Below are 20,535 nucleotides of genomic sequence, written 5' to 3' on the forward strand. Positions count from 1 at the left end.
GGATAACAATATTAACATTTGCCATGTATGATTATAATGTGATTATAACAAGAGAGAATATAAAAGCAGTTTCTGTTTTACTGTTTCCAGCAATATAAACTTTAAACTCAAATTCTTTCAAGTCCAGGCTTTCCCCTGATAGGACCCCAAGACAACTTAATAAAGTAGACCTCTGGAGATGAAGTTGTCTCTCTTTGCATTCCTCCTGGCTATGGTCTGAATGCCTATTACTCCAAAAATTCATATGTTAAATCTTAGTACACAATGTGATAGTATTAGGAAGTGGGCCATTTGGGAGGGTATTAGATCATGAGAGTGGAGCCCTCTTGAATGGGATTAGTGCTCTTATTAAAGAGGTTTCACTGAGATTCCTAGCCTCTTATAGTATGTGAGAACACAATGAGAAGTCTGCAACCCAGAATCAGGCCTTCATTCAATCGTGTGTGTGTGTCTGTGTGTGTGTGTGTGTGTGTGTGTGTGTGCCCACGCGCACGCGCGCACGCGCCCACACGCAGGTACGTGCACAGGCATGCACTCACTCAGTCAAGTCCGACTCTTGCTACTACAGGGACTATAGCCTGCCAGTCTCATCAGTCCATGGAATTTTCCAGGCAAGAATATTAGAGCAGGTTGCCATTTGCTACTCCACGGGATCTTCCGGAGCCAGGGATCAAACTCACACCTCTTGCATCTCCTGCATTGGAAGTGGATTCTTTACTACTGTGCTCCTTGGAAGCTGTCACTCAACCATACCAGTACCCTAAATTCAGGATTCCAGCCTCCAGAACCACAAGAAATAAACTTCTATTGTTTGTTAGCCAGCTAGTACATGGTATTTTGTTATAGCAGCCCAGGCAGACTGAGACACATTTTGAGAATTAACAACCACCTTGCTTCTCTCTTTATGGCACCAGTTGCCCTTTGTCAGGACTTTGGAGCTTTGTGTCCCCTCGAGGTATTACTTCTTTCATCCCCTGCACTAAACCCATGGCTCCTGTGGTTCTGATACTGAAGTCATCATCCCCAAAGCAACCAGTTCTTATCTCCATGAGAAAGGAAAGGGTTTCCCCAACATTTCTGTGACTCATATGAGATCCCAAACAAAAAAGTTTCCGTCTTTTAGATTCTGTCCCTGGTGTTGCAAGTTAGCTAATTGCTTTGACCTTGTCATTTCTCAGTTATTTGTTTCTCTCATGAAGAGAGGGCTGTTTCCTGATGAATGAGGTCAAAGACAAAGCCTACTACTACTACTACTAAGTCACTTCAGTTGTGTCTGATTCTGCGCGACCCCATAGACGGCAGCCCACCAGGCTCCCCCGTCCCTGGGATTCTCCAGGCAAGAACAATGGAGTGGGTTGCCATTTCCTTCTCCAATGCATAAAAGTGAAAAGTGAAAGGGAAGTCGTTCAGTTGTATCCGACTTTTCCCGACCCAATGGACTGCAGCCTACCAGGCTCCTCCACCCATGGGATTTTCCAGGCAAGAGTACTGGAGTGGGGTGCCACTGCCTTCTCCGAAAGACAAAGCCAGTAAGACTCTAAAAGAGAGATACTCAAAATGATCTTCCTCCAATCTCAAAATCCAGTTTATGTCTCTACTGATAATGGACTCTGTTCTAGCAAAGAACATTTCCCTCCTTCTTGGCATATTATGCAAACACAGAAGTTTTTAACCTGAAATGTTTATGTCTCAGTCCTGAGACTAATCACTGGGCTTTAACCTGACCAACCATCCTACATTTTTCAATGTCCATTAGAACTTTAGGGAGAGGAATCTAATGGTTAACATCATTCTTTAAAGTAAAAAAACATACAGTTATATAGTTTCAAATCCTGTTTCTGTTATTAGGTGTATGATCTTTGAGCAAGTTACTGAATCTTTCTAAGCCTCATTTTTTCTTATTTATAAAATCAGGATAGTAACAAATTTCTTGCCAACTTTGTTGGCAAGAAGAATAATGAAAAATATGATACTCATAACATTCTGGTACCAAGACACAGAAGGAACCCAGTATATGTTAATGTAAGGGTGATGCTAATGACCTAAATATAGCACATTTGTCTTACCTTGTCATGTGTACATTCACCAAAAAAAAACTCATAGAACAGATTTCCTTTCACCATCCTGATGCTCAGCAAGTATATTTAATTAGGAGGAGAGTAGGACTGGCCCCTACTATAATTCTGTGATAAACATTTAAAGACTGTAATCATAAATAAAACCCATTTTATATAATATACATAACATAAAGAATTTTGTGAGCTAAAGTCTATAAAAAAGCACTAGAAATATTATGATATATAAAATACAGAAGACGCAAGCCACTATTGCAGGGAAGTTAAATTAAGTAAAAAAAAATAGAGGAATATATTTCATATTTAATGTGAAGATGCTTGACGCATCCCATAGGGAGAGACAAAATGCTTTTTTCATATAAGTGTACTTAAGGGTTCCAGAAAGCTTTATCCCAGGATGTGAGAAATATGTTTAAATAAAATAGAATCAGCTGGTACCCTCTCTGAGTACAATATGAAAGAGAGAGAATCACAGCTAAGTTGAGGATAAATCTTTATCTTTAGTGTTTCTACAGAAAGATTGCAAAAATGAGACTGCTCAAAATTTAGGCAAAAACACTCAGATAAAATATATTATCACCAATCACTCCATATGGAACAAGAAGCCTTGAAATCAAGCCAAAAAGAAAATGTGAAATTATTGACAATTTGTGAAAGAACTGACAAATGTCCCTGAAGCATCTCAGACTGACCAGTAACTGTTTTTACTTACAACAAAGTTACTGTGACTGGAGATAAGTCTCCCTTATGCTTTATCAATTTCTGAGCTCCAAATGTGATAGGATGTATTGCCAAAGACACTTAAATTTCCTATGTCTTTGGAAAACAATAGGAACAATAAAATAAAAATGTTACGACCATTCAAAAGTTGGTCAGAATTATTATACTTTACAAAAGAATACTGTATAATAGGATACTAATTCCACAATCAAAATTCAATTCTCCATTATGTTCACATCTTTTGGATTTGCCTGGATTAGGTTCATGTAATCTGTACTTTGAAAATACATAATCCACAAGGGTTGTTATTAAGAAAATAAATATATGTTTTTCCAGCAGTTTATGGAAGGAAATTAAGCCCAGGATTAGCAGAGAGAAAGTTTACTTTATGGGAGGGTGGGGGGCAGGTTTCCAAATTTGACTTCTTGTAATTCAGAATAGTGGGAGTGAATGTCATTTTCTGTTCTAAGCATTAGTACACGTCCTGTACAAGCATGACACCCATCAACTTACTGTCACTGTTGGAAGACTGTAGGAGTATTTGAAAAAAAAATGCATTTCATGAGAGCAGGTATCATTGTATGTGATAATATACTTTGATGTTTGACTGGTCTCCTGGGCAATATTCATTTTTGTCCTTTTCCATTTCATTCACCACTATTTGTTTTCCTTGTCTAAGTTTCTTCTTACATATAAATAATTCAGTGATTAATACTAAGAAATGCAAATTATAGGATTAAAGGGTAATCCTATTTAATTATTTATATATGTACGGAAAAACAGTATTGTCAAGCAATCTCCCTCAGGAAAGTACAATATGAAATCTGAATGAGTTGGGAATAAATCTAGCCTAAATTTTCATTTACATAAATCTTAAAAGAACCAGATTCCTGAAATGTTGCTCTTCATAGTTTTATATTTCCTTTCTACTTTTGGAATACATGATACTTTCTAAACAGGATAAAAACAATGATGACAACATCAATAACTACCACTTTAATAAAATCATTTTTTCATACCAACATATTCTTGGTTATTTGAAAAGCAGAAGTGCCCTATGGGAAAATAAAAGCTTTTCATAATATCAGAGTGAAAGTATATTAAAACTCATAAGTCAACACGATATTAAAAAAAGAGCATACGTGTTTTAGAATCAGACATACCTGTCAGGTTGGAATCCCAGCTCAGCCACTTATATACAACTTTGAGAAAATTAATATTTTTGAGTCCCAATTTTTTATCAGAAAAAAATATATATAAAAGCATTTGCTTCCAGAAATTCCATTTCTAGGCATATACCCAAAAGAGTTTAAAGCAGGGACTCAGATACTTGTGCAATATTGTTCATACCAAGGTAATTCAAATAAACAGAAGGTGGAAACAAGCCAAGTATCTATCAATAGATGAACAGATTAACAAAATGTAGTATACACAGACAATAGATATTATTCAACCGTAAAATGAATGAAATTTTGATACAAGTTACAGCTTGAGTGAAACTTGAAAACAAGCAAAGTGAAATAAGTCAAACACAAAAGGACAAATATTGCACAATTCCACTTTTATGAGGTACCTAGAATGGGCAGATCCATAGAGACAGAGAGTAGAACAGGGGCTGAAAGAGGGAGGGAGGGCTGCATGGGGCATTCTTGTTTAGTGGGTACAGAGGTTTTGTTTGGGATGATGGAAAAGTTCTGGAAATGAATAATGGTAATGTTTGTATAACACTGCAAATATATCTAATACCATTGAATTGTATACTCAAAATGATTTAAATGGTAAATTTCATTATATAACACACACACACACACAGATACACAAAATCTTAAAGATTTAATTAGATAAAATTATCAAGCACCAAAAAAGCATCTGACAAATGCAACTGTGAACTCACCCCAACTCTTTTTCCCTGATATTTTAGAGACTGGTACACATATTTTTAAGTCATTTCTGTGTTAATTCACATTGGAAAAAAAGAAGGTTAGAGGAATCATGAGTATCAAAGTTTATTGTCTTGATGAGAAATAAATCCAAATCTTTCAACTAGAGAACTCCTGGCCTGTTTATGGGCCTTTTCATTAAATTAAAAGCACTCTCCAACTTCTCAGTGTTCTTTTATGAAACTATGTGAGCACCAGTTAAGGTTTTCTTCTTTTTCAGAAAATGTGTTTTTATTATCCCTTTGGAGCAATACTTGAAATAAATAGGATTCACTTATTCATGTAGATCACTAATTTTTAATGAGCATTAAATGTACAAAGCACTGCAGGAGACCCCTAGAATTACCTACCTAAGTCCCTACCCCCAGGAAATGCAGTGAAAAAGAAAGAGAGAGAGAGAGAGAGATGAATCTAACAGATTGCCTTCTGGAGCATGAAAGTTCCTTAGGAATGTATTCTCCAAAGGATTCCCATGCTCTAATAGGCATTTTTGCTGTTTCTATTGTTGCTTAAACTCATTTCCAGTTACCTTTCTTCTCCGACTTCTTCTATAGCCCTAACTGTTCCTTGGTATGTCTATGAGTGGTTATGTGTGTGTGTGTATATACGTATGAATGTCTTCATGTATGTATATCTGTGCACATAAACACCCACAGACAAATGCATATCTGCATATACATATGTTTATGTATATATATACACACAAGTACACACACACAGAGAAAGAGAGGGTGGGGAGAAAGGAGGAGGAGAGAGACGCCTTGGGATTACCCCAACTACCCTTTCTGATTACTGTTACTGTTGTCTTTGTTTCACCTGCAAAGTGAAAAATATACTAATTTTCTCAAATTTTTCATATATTATTCAATCCATTTGTACAGAATCCCAAAGTCCAGTGGTATTTTTCAAACCTCTTTGTCAAGAAGCTTCTGCTATAGTTGATGATACTACTTTACCCATTGTTTTTGAAACTCCTCACCCTTGGTGTCTATGCCACATACAGCCTGATTCCTACTCTTTACCTTAATCAGCTCCTCTGTAAATCACTCCACTTTCTTCTTCTACATCTAAACTGTGGTGTTTCCTAAGACTTAATACATTATCCTATTCCTTGTCCATTTACAGTCCTGCTCCTGAAAAGCCAGCTTACCTATGACCTTCCAAATTATACTTCCACTTATATGCTTTGAGCTGAGTCTTAAAATGTCTTACCTAGAAACCTAGTGAAAATTTTCATTCACATGTCTTGCTTTCATTAAAAACTCAGCATTTTCAAATATGATTCATCAGGCTTCCCTTCATCTCTGTAACATTTTCACTGACCCAACTATTTGCCTAAGAAATTAGGCTCAATGTTGCTGATTCATCTCTGATTTATATGTTGTTTGTCCTTTCAATATGACATCCATAAACTTCCCCTAAGTTTCAACTGACATCACCCTCATGTGGGTCCTCACCATGTCACTGTTGGATTACCTGAATGGTCTTAGTTTAGTTTCCCTGATTTCAGTCTTTCTTACAAATTGCTGGAAGATCAACCTTTAATAGTGTAGTGCTTGAAATCTATAAGCCCTATTTTAAAATAAAATTATTATTGGAAATGAACAGCAGAAATCTTTCATGAAAACTCAAGTAAATCCATTATTCCTTACTGCTTACTAAATCAAATCTAAATTTTTTGTATCTGGATTTGAGATACGGTATAATTTGAATCCACTCTTCCTATTACCGAACTCAGGTTTGGCTGCTCCTCCCTCAATACTGAGAGACAGGTGTTGCGTAAAAGGAAATATAGCTTTTTTGAGGAAGCCGGTCATCCTGGGGAGAAGATGGACTCGTGTGCCAAAGAACCAACACTCAACTCTCCAGGTTTTGCTCGAAGGTTATATAGGGAAAAGAGGAAGTTCTATGTGCTAGGGAGAAGGTAATCTTCTATTTTGAGAGATGATTGTCTCAATCACACAGTTCCAAGAGGCTATCAGATCTCACTTGTGGTTGGAACATTATCTGAGTCATAAATCTCTGGTGAGCTAAGGAGGCCTCACAGAGTCCTTCTGGGTTTCATTCCTAGTTAAGTTACTGTTTCATAGGGTGTACTTTACATTCCACTACCCAGTGAATCACCTCATTGTCCACTTACTTGGCCATACTCGCTTTGCCTATTAATCTCCTGTTCTCTCCCTCTGCCTAATGAAATTTTACCATCCTTCTAGACCCTGCCAAAAGCAATCTCTTCTGTGAAACATCCAAATCAATATTCCAGTCCATATACACATTAGTTTATCTCACTCTTTTGCCTTTATGATGTAATTCAGCACTTAATGATGTAGTCTAAAATTATTTGTCCTTAATTCAATAATCTCCATTTTGACACAGTTTGGAAATTGTCTAACTAGAGCTCAAATGTTTGCCTTGCTACCTACTACGATGTATAGCTTGCAAAAATTTATACACATATATGAGCACAGCTAGGCTGGAGGAAGCACAAGCTGGAGTTAAGATTGCCAGGAGAAATATCAATAATCTCAAATATGCAGATGACATCACCCTTATGGCAGAAAGTGAAGAAGAACTAAAGAGCCTCTTGATGAAAGTGAAAGAGGAGAGTGAAGAGTTGGCTTAAAGCTCAACATTCAGAAAATGAAGATCATGGCATCTGGTCCCATCACTTCATGGCAAATAGATGGGGAAACAGTGGAAACAGTGGAAACAGTGACTGACTATTTTGGGGGGCTCCAAAATCACTGCAGATGGTGATTGCAGCCATGAAATTAAAAGACGCTTACTCCTTGGAAGGAAAGTTATGACCAACCTAGACAGCATATTCAAAAGCAGAGATATTACCTTGCCAACAAAGATCCGTCTAGTCAAGGCTATGGTTTTTCCAGTGGTCATGTATGGATGTGAGAGTTGGACTGTGAAGAAAGCTGAGCGCTGAAGAATTGATGCTTTTGAACTGTGGTGTTGGAGAAGACTCTTGAGAGTCCCTTGGACTTCAAGGAGATCCAACCAGTCCATCCTAAAGGAGGTTAGTCCTGGGTGTCCATTGGAAGGACTGATGCTGAAGCTGAAACTCCAATACCTTGGCCACCTGATGCAAAGAGCTGACTCATTTGAAAAGACTCTGATGCTGGGAAAGATTGAGGGCACGAGGAGAAGGGGACGACAGAGGATGAGACGGTTGGATGGCATCACCGAATCAATGGACATGGGTTTGGGTGGACTCCGGAAGTTGGTGATGGACAGGGAGGCCTGGCGTGCTGCAGTTCATTGGGTCCCAAAGAGTTGGACACGACTGAGTGACTGAACTTATCTGAACTGATGAGCACAGTTTGAGTTACTTCAGAGGAATATCAATAACATATTCATGGTGTTAATAGAAATGGTAGATAACTTAATAGTATATTAGTTTATTATTGATGAAACAACAAACTGCCTTGAGCTTAGTGTTTTAAATAATACAAATATATTATCTTACAGTTAAGGAAATTAGAGATTTAGAGTAGGCAGGCAGACCTGTGTTTCTTGTGAAGGGTCTAAAATGGAAACCCTTTCTTTTCCTTTTTTAGCCTCTATAAGCTGCCTATTTCCTTAGCTTATGACCTCATATCATTCCAACCTCTGCTTTTATGGTCATATTTCCACTCTGACTCTCCTGAATCCTGCTATCACTGATAAGAACCCTTGTGAACACACTGAACCCTCCTGATATTCCAGGAAAATTTCCTTAGCTCTAAATGCTTCTTTATGTGATATCCACACAGTCTCTTCTACCATGTAAGGTAATATATGCATAGATTCTGGGGATTAGGATATATATATATATATATATATATGTATATGTATATATGTATATATCTTCAGTCTACTGAATACAGGTTACATAATAACCATTGTTTTCTTTTTTCACCTCCAATTTTATAAATTATAAAAAGCAAAGACCAAGTCTCATTCTCCTTTCTAAGCCTTTGCAATGTCTATCATGGCACAAAGCTAGTGGCAGATGTTGAATAAAGGGTTGTCAATTCTGATCAAACTCTATACATGTCAGATTGGGGAGGATTGAATCATTCCCTCCTGTCTCAATTACACATCCCACTTTGTAGGACTATCATATACAGACCTGAAAGGCCAACACAGAAAACAGCAATAATACATCCCAGTTCATTCCCAGTAGGGTTCATCCAAGAGGTTTAATTTTGCCCCCAGCCCTACAATAATATTTTTTCTTTCATTTGCTTAGGCTACTTCATCTAATTTCTTGGGATTTTCTTTAATAAAAACCTTCCTTATAATTCACAGTCTTCAGTTTCTTGTCTAATTAGGGAGGATACATAAGATATTTATTTCCTCATATGAAAACAGATATCATATTTCAAACAGGTTTCCTATAAATGAACACTGTAGAAAAATCATCTCTAGTGACAAATGATACTTTAAGGGAATAAGTTCTCTGTTTTGTTTTGCTTTTAAGCTTCACTAGGTGGTACACAATGCTACAGCTCCTTTCCTAAGAAAAAATAAAACTTTGTCTTCTTTTGCAGTCAAACAGTGAAACAATGGTACTCTTCTTGGGAAATATACAAACATAAAATTCTGCACTTCAAAACAGAAACTCTCTGGGTTAGAATTTGGGGTTTGCTTCTTTAATTATTTTAATGATACACATTTTCTTAATTCATTTCAAGGCTCCGCTGCTGTGAGTTGAGTTTTATGTTATCCTCACTAAAGCAGTCTTCATTGTCACATCAACTTAGCTATCAGAATAAAAATGAAATATGCAAACACCTCTGATCCTGAGTATCTGTAGGTCTCACACACACATATACACACACAGAGACACACACAGAATATATGAATCAAAACAGGTGCATGCAATCTCACTTATATGTGACATCTAAAAAGGTCAAATGTGTAGAAGCAAAAAGTAGAACCTTGGTAATGGAGGTGGGGAGGGGCACAGTGAGATGTTGGTAAATGTTACAAAGTTAAAGTTATGTACAATAAATAAATCTAGAGGTATAAAGCACAGCATGATAAATAGAGTTAATAAACTATGGAAATTTGTTGAGATTAGATTACTCTCATAAACAAAAAAGAAAAAGATAACTACATAAGGAGATGGGTATGTTAATTAGTTTGACTATAGTAGTAACCATTTCAGTACACATATGTGTTAAATCATCATGTTGTACACCCTGCTGATAAGTCGCTTCAGTCATGTCTGACTCTGTGCGACCCCATAGACGGCAGCCCACCAGGCTCCCCCATCCCTGGGATTCTCCAGGCAAGAACACTGGAGTAGGTTGCCATTTCCTTCTCCAGTTGTACACCCTAAATATATAATTTTATTAAAAGGAAAAGGTGCAGGGAGAATGAGTCTTAAATCAATCACCAAAATAATGTTACCTGTTGTTTTCCAGTCACTAAGTCATGTCCAACTCTTTGCAACCCCATGGACTGCAGCACACCAGGTTCCCCTGTCCTGCACTATCTCCTGATGTTTGCTCAAATTCATATTCATTGAGTTGGTGATACCATCCAACCATTTCATCCTATGTTGCCCACTTCTCTTCCTGCCCTCAATCTTTCCCAACATCAGGGTCTTTGCCAATGAATCAGCTCTGCATCAGGTGGCCAAAATATTGCAGTGCCAGCTTCAGCGTTAGTCCCTCCAATGAATATTCAGGGTTGATTTCCTTTAGGATTGACTGGTTTGATCTCCTTGCAGTCCAAGAGACTTTGAAGAGTCTTCTCCAACACCACAATTTGAAAGTATCAATTCTTCGGCTCTCAGCCTTCTTTATGGTCCAACACTCACATCTGTACATGACTATTGGAAAAATGATAGCTTTGCCTATACAGACCTTTGTCAGCAAAGTGATGCCTCTACCTTTTAATACGCCGTCTCGTTTTGTCATAGCTTTTCTTCCAAGGAGTAAAACGGGGACTTGAAGCTAATCATTTGATTCTCCACCACACTCCAGCCCAGAAAGTCTTTCACTGACAAAAATGCTTCCTGATACCTGAGGAATTCTACTTTCACAGATTAGCAGAAGATTCTGTGTCATACTTTGACCTTCTTCAGCTTCACTTGATTGACTCATATGCCTAATGCTCTTTTCATGCACTTTTCTGAATTGAATTAATTGTTCAGTTGGCCCAGTACTAAAACTTTGTTTCTAAACAGGATTTTATCTAGTGGCTCTATTTCCTGTTACCCAGTGTGACCATCATCCCCAAGGAAAGTACCCCTCAAGGCTTCAGTGTCGTCACAGGAACACAGGAGAGTTTATCACCGCATTTTGCCAACAGACTAAAATGCTGGATCACATAAAACTCTCCCTCCTTTTCTCCACTGGAAAAAGAAAAACTCAGGGCTTAATATTGATATGATGATAAATCTTTGCAGGATAGCAAATCCTTCTTTTTTTTCTCCATTTGAAGAATATTCTATTTATATTACAGAAAAAGTATGTTATACAAAAACATACATAATATAAAATTCTAGAAAATTTAGACCTAGCTATAGAGGCCCAAATCATTTCAATTTGGAGGAAATAAACATCACATATTATAAAATGAAATAATTCCTTTCATGGCATCCTTCGTTCTAATAGATATATACATTTTCTCTAATTGCCACATCATTTAAATTTTTTAATAAATCATCATTCTAAATTATTTTTTTAAAAACATATGAGCACTTACTGTGAGAAAGGACCTTGTAAGTTGTATGAGAAATTCAAATTTGAACATGGGCTCTGCATACAAAGAACTGTACATAAAACCAGAGTGGAAGAAGAGAAGCCATAAACTTGTATTTTAGAATTCTGTTTCTTCATTGATTGAATTCCCAGTTGGAAGAACTACACACAATATATATATACAAGGTAGCTTCTGGGAAAGGCAGAAAGGTTAAGTCAATTTTACCACCCTTATAAATGATGAAATAATACACTGGGTACCAACCAAAAGCAGGCTAAATATATTCCATTACATTTTCCTGCAGAATTTCCATTAAAAGTACAAGAGAGACTGTATCTATCCACAAAGGAATTTGGTAGTAAAGGAAAAGTACAGTACCTTTGAGTAGAACACAGGGTTTTAAAATATCTGACCCCCACGTCTGTGATCTTATGAGACAGGAAAATGTTGAGGACAGCATTATCCCCACTGAGAGTAAGACAATGCATGGAGCACAGACACTCCCACAGGGTGGCTATCCTCCCCTTAGGGGCCAGGAGGTCTTCTACTGCAGTGATCCAGTGCCGGTCGGACTCCTACTGCTGACTCATTTGTTCAAAGCCATAATCCATTATATTTACTGTAAATGCAGCAGGAGGAAAGGTAGGAAAGGAGTTTTTACAGCTCATTTTAAGTAAATGTTTCCAGAGAGAAAAGTGAGATGTCCCATCCCCCATCTATCTTTTTCTCTCCCTCTTTCTCCCTCCTTCATTTCTCTGTCTCAGACACACAGACTGCATACTTACTTCATATATGTATTTTCCTGAGAACAAAGAATAAAAGTCATATACAGCTACCCAAAAGGTCTCAAGGTGAGACAAGACCTTAAGCTGCTTGTCTAGAAGTCATATACCTGTATGATGCTCCCAAAGCCCTTGTTTTTGCAAAGCTCATGAAACATTGATTGAATGGAATGTCTATGGGAAAAGAAATAGAGCCTCACATTTAGTGTATAAGGGAACTTTCAAATCAGGACAGCTGTTACATTTCTACCCTAATACTTAATAGCCACATGCACTTACGCTACCTATTTCTCTTCTATAAACCTCCAATTTCTCTCGACTAAAACAAAGATGATAATACCTTACAGAATTATTATGAGTTAAGCTGAGATGGTGATATCATAGCATCTAGGGTCTGGTGCTTAGTATGCAATAAGTGCTCAAAAAGTGTTGATTTTTTGAAAGGAAATAATTGAGCAAATATAATATGGAAAAGATTTCTAAAATCTGTTCATTCCCTCTTCAGCCTTAGCAAGTAGTGATTTGTGATCTAGCAAGTTCTCAGAGTTATCAAACCAAGCCAGAACTATAAGTATCAAAGGATTAGACACTGGACTGGACATGTAGTCAGAACCACTGCTCTTTCTTCTTTCCCTCATTCCCTCCTTTCTTCTTTCCTAACAGATCTACATTGAGCAGCTATGCTGTGATTAGGCTACATCATGTGTTTGTGGTAAAGAAAGTAAAACACAGTTCATGCTTCAGGAAAGTCATAGTCAGAGTCTACTGCAGAAAAGAGAGAAGTAAAATATCAGTTGTGAACTGGGAAATCAGCTTATGACATGTGTTTTCTAAGTTATTGCTGAATCAGAATAGGAGGCTGAGGATAGTCTTGTGAGCAGTGATGGATATAGCAAGCCCGTGCAAAATACATGGATATTCAAAGAGTGTGCAAATACAAAACATAACACCTTCAGTCTTAAATAAGCCTTTCTAAAGCCATTTGTACATGAGGAAATACTTTCCTAAACTGGCCCATGAAGCACAGGAATTTTCAAAGTCAGATTCTCAAGTTAGTCCTCAACTCAAAAAAAAAAAGTTGTTTAATTTAGAGCTTTATAAAATTCACAAAAGGTTTCTCTAAGAATGAGTGAGCTCTCCCTATGAAATGAGAATGACCTACATTTCACTCAAGAGCTGAACTAGGAAAACTAATAAAACAAACTATGAAAGATTAACAGTGTGATTCCAAGAAGTTTCACTTCTCTCCTCTCTAAGAAACTGATTAAAATCTTTAGCAGGCCAATGTTTTAGCACTGTTTTGATTTCTCTTCTTGCATTTTCCACGTTTTTCTATTGCATACTGTTCTTTTGGTTTGCCAGACTAAGGTGATATTACTTTCTTGAACTGGGATTGTTCCTACTATTTCCGGATACTTTCCATCTCTGTGACCATGACACCATTTGTCTTGTTCACTGTCATACTTGCAGAAACTAAAACTTTAATGTGCTTGGCACATAGTAGGCTCTCAATAAACATTTGATTTATAAACAAACTATAAGTGTGTGTTAGGAGCTCAGTCATGTCTGACTCTTTGCGACCCCATATATTGTAGAATGCCAGGCTCCTCTGTCCACGCAATTCTTCAGGCAAAAATACTGGAGTGGGTAGCCATTCACTTCTCTAGGAAATTTGTCTGAACCTGGGTCTCCTGCCTTGCAGGCAGATTCTTTACCATCTGAGCCACCAGAGAAGCCCTTAAAGAAACCATATACTTTCCCTCAAAAAAAACAAACCAGATCCTTTTCCCCAAATTTATTTCTATGTCTATATAGTCTTCCTAGTTTGTGCCTCTTTAATGTACTTTCAGTAGAGCTGGAAGAAGTGCTTCTGAATTAGAGGCCAAACTAAAAACTTCTCCACCATTGTGCAGAAATATGGATACTTATATTGAAGCAGTTAGAATTCTTAGTATCTGACTTAACCTCACCCTGTTGACAACCCACTACTGAGTGAAATATACAAGAACAGGAAAGAAAAGAAACACATGGATTGGTTCAGCGCTGCATAGCATTCATTATGCTGGGATGTGGAGGGTTATGTACGAGGTAGGCAATGAAAGTCTGAAGGGAAAGCCTGCAGTTGAAGCTGTTGGGCCATGTGAGACACGCCATGGAGTTAGGCTCAGCCCTAGGTGTAGTGCGGATGCAAAACTGACTCAAAACTAAACCTTCTCCAAGACTTTTACATTTTAATTCCCAATTTAGTTAAGATTTAGCAAGATAGGCACATTCAGACACTGCTACTCAAAGTACGGTATGGTATCAAGATTTCTGAAGAGTCACTCAACAAAATATATCAAAATTACTTTAACAATCCATAACCTTTGGTCAAGATATTTCATTATGAGGTATGTATTCTGAGAAAAAACTGTAGATATATACAGAAAGATCTGTTAATATATACAAGGATCTATGTATGTACAATGTATTCATTATAATGTAGCTAAAAATAGGGAAACATTCAAAATAACCAAAATATTTATTAACCGTCTTAAAGATCTAAATTACAATTTATCTATGTAATAGAATGTGATGTGCTATTATAAGGGGCTTCCCAGGTGGCCCAGTGATAAAGATTCGCCTGCCAATACAGGAGATGCAAGAGATGAGAGTTCAATCCCTGGTTGGGAAGATCCCCTGGAGGAGGAAATGGCAACTCACTCCAGTATTCTTGGCTGGAAAATCCCACGGACAGAGGAACCTGGTGGGCTACAATCCAAAGTGTTGCAAAGAGTCAGACACAACAGAGCAACTGAGCACAGCACAGAAATACATACGCATTTTCAATGGGGCTTAAAATTGCTGCTTTGCAGGGGTGAAAAAAATCTTGTTCTTTGTATAAAACACAAGTGTATATATAGTACATAAACAGATATGCAGTACATCTGTGGTATTAAAATCATATGGGGGGAGAAATTTGTAGGGGAAATGTCTTAAAAAGCTTCTTTGCAGAACAATAATGGACCAAAGCTTGCGAAATGATACTGTGGAAGAAAATCTATTGACAAAGAAAATATTCCTGATAAATAATTATAATAACCACAGTAATCTTTGGTGCTGTTTTTATAAAAATAGCTAATCAAATAAACCCCATGTTATGTGCTTTAACATAAACAATGTGGTTTAATTCTCAAAAAGGACTTATGAGGTGTTATTACGCCCACTTTAGAAATGAGGAAATGGAAATTTAGAAAGGCTTTTATTTTCCCCAGATGAGAAAACTGAAGGTCAAAAAGGTGATGAAATTTACCCAATGTAATATAACAGTAAAGGATTCAGACCCCAGTCTAGATTTGTGTGAATTTATTCTATTCACTCTTAGCCATTATGCAGGTTTCTAAATGGTGGCATTATGTACAAGCACTTACACATACATGCACACACGGATGAATGAATGAAAGCATGCAAATCAAATTATTAATAAAAATCCATTCAAGTTTAAGTGCTTAACTCTCTTTGGCTTTTCGTTGTTACCAAGTTTTCCGAGTAGAGCATATACTATTAGTAATATTAAAGAATAAGCTGAAAACGTTATATAATCAACCTTGGCCTCAAGGAACCTTCAGATAATTAGAAGGGAGAAGACATGAAAGCAAATAGTGATGATGTTAGTAGATTAAGTCCCACTTCAATCATTCACCACCTGTATTCCTTGAGCAAGTTCCCTAAACTTTCTTTGAATCTTAGCTAATAAATAGAAATGAGAAAATCTCTGAGGGTGAATGTGGAAAGTGTCATAAAATAAATGGAAAGTGAGCTTCTTTCCTCCTCCAGTCTCACTCTCAGGGCCCAGATGCCTTTGGTACCAAGGCTTCAGAGGTCGTAGTGTGCAAGGTAGGGTACTATGGACATAAAAGTGACCTTGAAGGCCAGGCAGATGGATCTGGACTAAATCTTGCCAATGCGCTCTTGAATTAACCCCTAATAACAGTGGGCTCCATTTCTCCCTTCCCTTTCCTTTTCTTATCTTTCCTTTCGGCCTTCTGCCCTATAGGAGAACAGGCTATGAGATTTTAAAAGTTAACCTCAGGGTTCATATTAATTGAATTTTTCCTTTATTGCTTGCTGTAAAGATTGCTAGAGATGTCTCCTGTGTTGAAGGATTTATTAGCAGGGAAAATGGCATATTTTGCAGCCTGCCAGCAGAATTCAAGGCAGCCTGGCACCTGCCTTGTTCGATTAATAAGCAAGTAAGGGTTTCATCTGAGCGCACATTCCCCTTCCCCTCTCCTTATCCACCTTGAACAATCATTAGAGCCAGACGGGTTCTGTTCTAAGCTCCTGGGAAAGGCTTCCTTCCAAAGTCATCCTTCTCTGGACCTCCACTTGTTGTGTCCCTCCTTGGGCAGATGGTGTCTGGAAGGCATGATTGATAAACATGTTTAAATATAGAAGGCAATCTTTCCTGTGTGCCAAGCAATTACTCAACATCACAGATAGGCCTGCCACGGACCAACAAAATAGCTATAGTTTATGATTTAACACGATGAAGAAATGGAAAATTATTAAGAAACCATCAAATGTCAGTGTGAAAGCAAATTCTAGAAAACATTTACCAGTCACCATTCATAAGCAAAGCTATCAAAATATAGGGAGGCTGAAAGTCACCTTGCCTTTTCCACACACTGTAGATTCACAATTTGGAGAGATTGATCTCTCTTTGAGGAAAATGGTTCTACTACGAAGCACATTTTACTACCAAACTACATCTCTTCATCAGACCCTGATAATTTCCTTCCCTGTACCTGACCTGAATGTGTATGATAATTCTCAGCGTCATGATGTCTTTGACATTGCAAGTGTCAGGTGCTATGCTAAGCACTTTACATTTACATGCAAAGGCTTGTTTAATCCCTAGGGCAAGCACATGGGTGAGTACTATTCTCTCCCAAATAGTAGCTATAGAAATTAAAGCTTAGGAAAGTTCAGTTACTTAAGATAACAGAGCTGATAAGTGCTAGTGACAGAATTTATGTCAAGGGCTGTCTGACTCTAAAATCTATGCTTGTTCCTTGGGGCTAAGCTGATCATCCATTCACTAGAATCTACTTCACCTGAATGCAGGGCTCTCCTAGGACTTGTCCTCACAAATAGTACAGCCCTACCCTATCAGCTTCTCTAAGTCTGAGTTGTGGCTGCGTAACAAAAAGACACAGCAGGATCCTCTATGACCCACCCCCAGAGTGACAGAAATAGAAGCAAATATAAACAAATGGGACCTAATTAAACTTAAAAGTTTTTGCACAATGAAGGAACCCATAAGCAAGGTGAAAAGGCAGCCTTTGGAATGGGAGAAAATAATAGCAAACGAAGCAACTGACAAATAATTAATCTCAAAAATACACAAGCAGCTCATGCAGCTCAATTCCAGAAAAATAAACGACCCAATCAAAAAATGGGCCAAAGAACTGACAGACATTTCTCCAAAGAAGACATACAGATAGCTAACAAACACATGAAAAGATGCTCAACATCACTCGTTATCAGGGAAATGCAAATCAAAACCACAGCAAGGTACCATCTCATGCCAGTCAGAATGACTGCTATCGAAAAGTCTACAAACAATATATGCTGGAGAGGGTGTGGAGAAAAGGGAACCCCCTTACACTGTTGGTGGGAATGCGAACTAGTACAGCCACTATGGAGAACAGTGTGGAGATTCCTTAAAAAACTGGAAATAGAACTGCCTTATGACCCAGCAATCCCACTGCTGGGCATACACCCTGTGGAAACCAGAATTGAAAGAGACATGTGTACCCCAGTGTTCATCACAGCACTGTTTATAATAGCCAGGACACAGAAGCAACCTAGATGTCCATCAGCAAACAAATGGATAAGAAAGTTGTGGTACATATACACAATGGCATATTACTCAGCTATTAAAAAGAACACATTTGAATCAGTTCTAATGAGGTAGATGAAACTGGAGCCTATTATACAGAGTGAAGTAAGTCAGAAAGAAAAACACCAATACAGTATATTAACACATATATATGGAATTTCCCTAGAGAAGGAAATGGCAACACACTCCAGTATTCTTTCCTGAAGAATCCCAAGGACAGAGGAGCCTGGCAGGCTACAGTCCATGGGGTCGAAAGAGTCGGATACAACTTAGCAACTAGATCACCATCACGTGGAATTTAGAAAGATGGTAATGATGACCCTATATGAGAGACAGCAAAAGAGACACAGATATAAAGAACAGACTTTTGGACTCTGTGGGAGAAGGCGAGGATGGGATAATCTGAGAGAATAGCATTGAAACATGTATATTACCATATGTAAAACAGATCACCAGTCTAAGTTCAATGCATGAAACAGGACACTCAAAGCTGGTGCACTGGGATGACCTGAGGGATGGGATGGGGAGGGAGGTGGGGGCAGGGTGGGTGGGGTTCAGGATGGGGAACACATGTACACCTGTGGCTGATTCAAGTCAATGTATGGCAAAAACCACTGCAATATTATAAAGCAATTAGCCACCAATTAAAATAAATAATTTTAAAAATAAAAATGAGCCCTTAGAGGAGCAAAAAAAAGGTATATATATTATATATGTATATATATATTATACATATATATATACATATATAATATATATTGGAGAGGACCTTTCCAGGCATAGCAATAACTTCAACATTCCAAGAGTAAACTATGGCCACTATATATTATTTACTCAGAGAAAAGGGTAGACTGACCCATTTAATTTGGAAAATAGAATAATATTCTAATGAAAGCGACAACAAAAAGATCAAAACCAGAGGAAGGAATTTTGGTTTAGACTAAGTGAACCATAGTCTAAACCCCAAGACAGCCCTCCCCACCAACAGGAAAGTGCTTATGGCCACAGTAATAAACGTTTGAAAAGAACCAAGACATACCCAGTGAGATGAAACAGGGTCAGATTCAAATTAAATAGGACAAGTTTTTGACATCCCATTCTTTCTTGTTTTTTTTTTTTTCTTTTTTTGCATGGAGTAGCACTGGGTACATTTCTCAGAGTTAGCATAAGGAGACATGGATAATTATCATGAAGAGATGAATGGTCAATAGGGAGCAACAGAAATTTTATGAGATGAAAAAATTCTGCCATGTAATACTTTATCAAAAAAATAGTTAAATGAATGATGTATGTGTACCTACATATTTATGGTCATAAACACAGAAGGAGCTGAAAATGCAAACGAAGTCTTATATCTCCATTCATTTTTACAACCAAAGACATCACAGTAAAAGTGAGTTTAGCAACACTGGTTTCTTTATGAGGCTTCTCTGCATCATCTTCCACCAGGGAATGTGAAACTTCATAATATGATGATCCCTTCATAGTTTAATTAATCTGGAGGAACAGCTTCGGAAATCACTTATGAACTGGTAGCCCTATTAACAATAGCCAATGCTTATTAAACATTTAGTGTGTATCTTTCAGCATGCTAAATCTTTGACAGAGTATTACAACAATCTTGCGGGTGGAAGGTATCATTACACCTACTTTACAAATGAAAGTAAGTTTAGGGAGGCTAAGTAACTTATTCAGAGTCAAAAGCTAGGACTTGAGCCCAGGTCTGCCCTGCTCTAATCCCATACTTTTAGCAGTCATTCTATTGGTAGTTTTCTGATTTTAATATTTGTTTTTACCCATCTGTCAGGGCAGTGAGTATTTTTCTCCAAAGATGCCAACAGAGCACACAATGACTCTAAAACAAATACCCAATCCTTTCAAATATAGGGCTTTGCACAATCACTTAATGATAAGAATTTACAATAAATAATTCAAAATGTGACATAAAATATCCTATTTGTAAGAGTGACCAAAAATATAAATGGCTAATTATAAAATTAAGTTTAAATAAGGAAGCTCTGTTAAAAAAAATTTCCAAACTTTCTTTTCCCAATCAGATCAGATCAAATCAGTTGCTCAGTCGTGTCCGACTCTTTGTGACCCCATGAATCACAGCACGCCAGGCCTCCCTGTCCATCACCAACTCCCGGGGTTCACTCAGACCCATGTCCATCGAGTCAGTGATGCCATCCAGCCATCTCATCCTCTGTCGTCCCCTTCTCCTCCTGCCCCCAATCCCTCCCAGCATCAGAGTCTTTGCCAATGAGTCAACTCTTCGCATGAGGTGGCCAAAGTACTGGAGTTTCAGCTTTAGCATCATTCCTTCCAAAGAAATCCCAGGGCTGATCTCCTTCAGAATGGACTGGTTTGATCTCCTTGCAGTCCAAGGGAGTCTCAAGAGTCTTCTCCAACACCACAGTTCAAAA

The 20,535-nt window shown here is 37.7% G+C and overlaps 2 long non-coding RNA genes across 3 annotated transcripts in view; both read right to left on the minus strand.

The window, feature by feature from the left end:
- The window catches only part of LOC129629264 (uncharacterized), a 488,327-nt gene that overhangs the window by 139,220 nt on the left and 328,572 nt on the right, over window positions 1–20,535 (minus strand). Inside the window, exon 1 of one of the 2 annotated variants that reach the window (XR_008703114.1) lies at window positions 540–644. The exons of the other annotated variant lie outside the window; for it this stretch is intronic. This is a non-coding gene — a long non-coding RNA (uncharacterized LOC129629264). Of the gene's footprint in view, window positions 1–539; window positions 645–20,535 lie in introns of those variants that run through there. 2 annotated transcript variants of the gene reach the window in all.
- The window catches only part of LOC129629263 (uncharacterized), a 46,285-nt gene continuing 40,162 nt past the window's right edge, over window positions 14,413–20,535 (minus strand). Inside the window, exons 2-3 of the long non-coding RNA XR_008703112.1 lie at window positions 16,507–16,623; window positions 14,413–14,976 (exon numbers count right to left, since the gene is read on the minus strand). This is a non-coding gene — a long non-coding RNA (uncharacterized LOC129629263). The remainder of the gene's footprint in view (window positions 14,977–16,506; window positions 16,624–20,535) is intronic.

This window comes from Bubalus kerabau, chromosome 15 (assembly GCF_029407905.1).
Source record: "Bubalus kerabau isolate K-KA32 ecotype Philippines breed swamp buffalo chromosome 15, PCC_UOA_SB_1v2, whole genome shotgun sequence".
Classification (NCBI taxonomy): domain Eukaryota; kingdom Metazoa; phylum Chordata; class Mammalia; order Artiodactyla; family Bovidae; genus Bubalus; species Bubalus kerabau.